The 5,294-nt window shown below is 42.3% G+C and overlaps 1 long non-coding RNA gene across 1 annotated transcript; it reads right to left on the reverse strand.

The window, feature by feature from the left end:
* Positions 1 to 340: 340 nt before the first annotated feature.
* LOC139001973 (uncharacterized) lies at positions 341 to 4,742 on the reverse strand. Its single transcript, XR_011470119.1, has 3 exons — positions 4,669 to 4,742; positions 1,580 to 1,666; positions 341 to 522 (listed from the first exon to the last, which is right to left on the reverse strand). It is a non-coding gene; the product is annotated as an uncharacterized lncRNA (long non-coding RNA).
* Positions 4,743 to 5,294: the final 552 nt, after the last annotated feature.

Below are 5,294 nucleotides of genomic sequence, written 5' to 3' on the forward strand. Positions count from 1 at the left end.
CCTGGCAGCCCCTTTGGTTGAGTGCCCTGTTAGAGTTGCTGGGAGCAAGGTAGTTGCTGTCTGTCAGAGCTAATGCTGATGGAGCCTAGGGCAGCAAGCTGGCATAGAGACGGAGGGGGAGGGGAGCAGTTGGGGTGGCAAGGTGGGGAGTTGGGGTGGAGCTCAGGTCCAGGGAAATTAGCTATCAGAGGAGGGGCCGCTCTCCTGTCTCCTGCTGTTACAGGGCAGGGGCCACCAGGTGGGCCCGCCTCACATCACATCCTTGTGCTCCTGCTTGGACTCCTTCACGACTTCCACATCTGGCATCTCCACAGTCTTCACTGCGATGTTCCTCCTGAGCCCTCCAGCACCTTCCTGCAATGTCCAGAGCCCACTTGATGTTGAGCAGGTCCTGGCACTCCCGCAGGTGCAGGGCCATCTTGTCCTTGGGGTCTGCCCTCTTCCTCCAGCCAGGCAGGGCCTTCTGGTGATATGCCATCTCCCCCATGGAGGCCTCCTGCTCCTGCATCTCATGCACTTTTTCTGTAAAGGGGCAGATAGTGAGGAGTTTCCACCTTTGGGCCATGCAGTTTCTGTCTCAACTACTGAAGTCTGCCAGTACAACACAAAAGCAGCCAGAGATGACACACAAACAAATCAGTGTTCCAATAACCCTTATTTACAAAACCTCCTTTTTGTAATCAACTTTTTATAAAAATCTTCTGGTTTCTGCTCTGTTGCATTAAAATCCACTCATCTATCTTGCACTTGGGGTGGATGATTTTGGCCATGCAATGCCCTTTAAGGGTTTTAGGGACCTCTAGGTGTCACTAGACCACACTGAGAGGAGTTAGCTTGACACGCAGGCAGACAGGGCAGGGGTCCAGTGGAAAACAAAAGCAGGTGGAACATAGGCAGAGGCAGACATGGCAGAGCAAGCCTAATCACAGAAACGAACCATGCAAAAATAACGGAATGGCCCTGACCGGTTTGGATCAGTGGATAGAGTGTCGGCCTGCAGACTCAAGGGTCCTAAGTTCGATTCCGGTCAAGGGCATGTACATTGGCTGCGGGCACATCCCCAGTAGGGGGCGTGAAGGAGGCAGCTGATCGATGTTTCTCTCTCATCGATGTTTCTAACTCTCTATCCCTCTCCCTTCCTCTCTGTAAAAAATCAATAAAATATATATTTTTAAAAAAATAACAGAATGTTTTTAGACTCAGATAGAGAGGCATGTACTAGTAAAACTAGGGAGGGACTGCAACATAGGAACAGGGAAAGTTCAGGTTTGTTGCTGGGCAAGAACAATGAGGGAATCAATCAGGTGGCAACACAGGTAGATATAGAGCAGGCTTGTAGCACATATATACCCCTCAACCAATTAGCTTAACTCACACCCATATTGGGCCCCCTCCCTGTGCGGGAGTCTGAATCTGTTTGTAATAAATTTTCCCTGCTTTTCCTTAAATCTGCTGGTCCCCGGTGCTCATTCATCCATATTGCGAGACAGGACCCCAGGGAAAACACATCAGCTCACCATTCCAGTTATCAACACTTTGAGAACAACTGCTCTAACATTTTTGTTATATGACATAATACCTTTTTTTATTGTTAAAGCCACTTTCGGTTGGATCTTCTGTTGCTTGTGGCCAAAAGCGTCCTGGCTGATAAACTCCTGGGTGGTTTCTGCAGGCAGAAATCTTCAATCAGTGTCTATCTTAGATTCTGGGAAATGGCAAACCCACCCATAATCCTTCGACTGGTGCCAGCAGGCGAGGAGAAATGACAGGATGCGTGTCCAGGCGGAGAGGTCCTGCGCCTCACTAGGTCCCAGAACATGGCAAGAGAGCTTTAGAGAGCTTTCCATCTTTTCATTGGAAAGAGTGAGGTGGCTAAGAGAGGGCTGAAAGGGCCAAAGGGACATGGTTTAGACCAGCGGTCGCCAACCTTTCGGACCTCACGGACCACTAAATTCATAATTTTAAATCCCGAGGGCCACTAATATGATTTTTCTAAAAAAAGATAAATACATTTGTAAAATAATGATTAGAGAACTTCCATTTTATTAATATAAAATGCACCTATTTAATATATCAATATTATAAATACTTATTTAATCATAACAAAATCTCCAAAGGCTGTTTAATGGTAACAAATTTAGTAAAGTATGTTTCATTTTTATGAAATAATTGAAGCTTATTTAAGTATTACACGTTTTTAGAGTGTGATATTTGCTCCTGTTTGCTTGAAATAAGTTTACAGAGTTTTGGCTCCAATGACATTACTGCAAGACAAAGAGCCGTGTTTCTTTGAAGCCAAGACCGGTACTAAGTTTTAATTGCTGTGACAGATGAAAATGTTTTTTCGCTCATATTTTCCCCACATACTTGAAAATTTTCATTGCTTTTTCACTCAGCAATGGGTATTCACTTTTACTTGAGATCCAAAAATGAGGTCTTGATAAGGATGACTGGAATTTAGCTTTGAGACTGTGGTCAGATGATAATTGATGAAGCCTTCTTTTTCATTCAGGCTTAAATTGCTATCTTCAATGTTTGCTGCAAATGGATCTGTTATCCACATATTGCCGTGTCTGGGATCTTCTTTCTTTGGGTAATAACGACAAAAAGATTCTGTGAGTGATTGTAAGTGCTGTTGAACAATGGTTACCACCTGCCAGTTGACATCCTTCTCTCTCATATATTCATCAAAATTTGAAAACATTTGCAAATCTTCAGCCAACCGCGTCGGCCACAGTAATATTTTCTTTTGAGTGTGAACACGTCCTTAAGTTGTCCTTTTAAGGATATGTTTAGTTCATGTAATAGTGAAAAAATATCTGCCAGGTGTGCAAGCTTGGCTACCCACTCATCCTCGGAGAAGAGTTCTTGTAATTTCAGATTATTTGGCCGCTGGAAAAATATTTTGACTTCTGCGCACAGGTTTGACTTCTAACAGTCAGGTTGGGATCTTGCCTCTCGACAGCCATCTCACCTCAGTGTGAAGAAGGTGAGTGTACTGGGAACCCATTTCTTCGCAAAGTGCCTCAACTATTTGAGAATTGAGCACTTCGTGTCGAATTTCATTTATAATTGTAATAACATCTGACACTACTTCGTGTCGTTCTGGGGACATTTTTTTCACCGTAAGTTGCTCACAATGTAGAATGCAGTGTGTAGACAAAATGTCTGGGTGAGCAACATTTTCACCTTCGCAACAATTCCTGAAAGATGTCCATCATGTTTGCGGCACCGTCTGTACATATCTCAATACATTTTTTTCCATTCAATTCCGTGTTCCAGGAAATAACTATTAAGTGCTTCAAAAATCTCAGAGCTAGTTATTCCACCCAGCAATTTGAGCGAACACAGTAGTTCTTCCTGTAACTTTCCTTCACACTCAACCCTCACAAAACAAAGGAGAAGTGCCTGTTACTTAAATCCATTGATTCGTCAAGTTGAATTGAATAAAATGGTGAATTTTCACCATTTTTATAACTTGATTTTCAATATCTTCAGCCATGTCTTCAATTCTGCGGTTGACAGTGTTAGCGGACATAGGAATTGCTTTCAGTTTCTGGACAGCCTGCTTCCCCAAAACCTCTTCACAGGCTTGTAACATGCAAGGCTTGATTAAGTCTTCTCCAATCGTATATGGCTTTTTATTTTTCTCAATCTGAAGTGCTATAAGATAAAAAGCCTTTAATAAGGATTTATCTCCAACAGTCATTTTTGGTAGAGCAATTACTTGCTTTTGCATATTTTCACACATTCTTTGAAAATATTCAAGTGGTTTTTTAGCAAAATCCGGGTGTTTTGATTGCAAGTGTCTTTTGAGTTTCGAAGGTTTCAGGGCATCATTGGATAAACTCTCAGAACACACAACACAAAGCGGCCGTGGATCCAGCTCACTACCAGGTTCTTGAACAAATCCAAATCTCAAGTAGTTCGAATCATATTTTCTTGACACTTTGAGTTTTTTCTTCTCTCTGTCTCCAGTTCGAATGTTCTTCCTAATGGTGCCTGACGAGGACTGTGGACACTCTGATTCATTGATCAGCTCACGGTTAAGTGAAGTACACGTATTATCATTATTACTATTATCAGTAGTTACATTATCTTCTGTATTACTAAAGAAATGCAAAATATTCCTTTGCTTTTTTTCACTCACTATGGGTTTATTTTATTTGAATCTAAAACCAAGAAATGATAGTTATTAAAGTCTAACTATTTGATGCCATTAAATATAACAGTAAAGAAAATACATAGTTACATACAATACACAAATAAAACAATTGGATGAGAATCGGTCATCGCGAAGCGGGTGACTGCTGTAATGGTCAAAACAATACTGAAGCCTCTTGCACCTCTCTTGTTTTCCCCTCTCTAGTTTCTAGAAAGGGAAATTCACAAAATGTACTGGACTCTAGGACATTTTGTGAATTTAGTGCAATATAAAGGCAAAAATTGTCATTCAGTCAAAATATAAGAATTTCTTAGAATATTTTGTCTTTATTTTATGTTTTTTAGGATTAATAAAACATTAAAAATGCAAATAATGTCCAAATTTTTCTATGGACCACCAGCTGGTGACTGCTGGTTTAGACAATAGGTGGATTAGTCAGGGTTCTCAGAGAAACAGGCCAATAAGATATATTGAAAGAGATTTATTATAAGGAATTGACTCACATGATTATGGAGACTGGGAAGTCCATATCTTCCGTCTGCAAGCTGGAGATGCAGGGGAGCTGGCAGTGTAGCTCCAGACTGAGCCTGCAGGCCCGGGAACCTGGAGAGTGGAGGGCATCAGCCCTGGTCTGGGGCAGGAGAAGACTGATGTCCCAGCTCAAGCAGTGTCAGAGCTAATTCTCCTCCCCCATCTCTTTGTTCTATTCAGGCTGACAGTGGATGGAGGATCCTGCCCATAGGGGAAGAGGGTCTGCTTTACTCAGTCTACTGATTCAAATGCTAATCTCCAGAAACTCCCTCACAGACACACCCAGAATAATGTTTACCAGGGGTGGGCAAACTTTTTGACTCGAGGGCCACAATGGGTTCTTAAACTGGACCGGAGGGCCGGAACAAAAGCATGGATGGAGTGTTTGTGTGAACTAATATAAATTCAAAGTAAACATCATTACATAAAAGGGTACGGTCTTTTTTTTTTTTTTTTTTTTAGTTTTATTCATTTCAAACGGGCAGGATCCGGCCCGCGGGCCGTAGTTTGCCCACGGCTGGTTTAACCAAATGTCTGGGCACCCCCTGGTCCAGGCAAATGGACACATAAAATTAACCCTCAGAGTGGGACAAGGCAG

Source organism: Myotis yumanensis, unplaced genomic scaffold (assembly GCF_028538775.1).
Source record: "Myotis yumanensis isolate MYYU_CA2020_CCGP unplaced genomic scaffold, mMyoYum1.0.hap1 SCAF_2, whole genome shotgun sequence".
Classification (NCBI taxonomy): Eukaryota; Metazoa; Chordata; class Mammalia; order Chiroptera; family Vespertilionidae; genus Myotis; species Myotis yumanensis.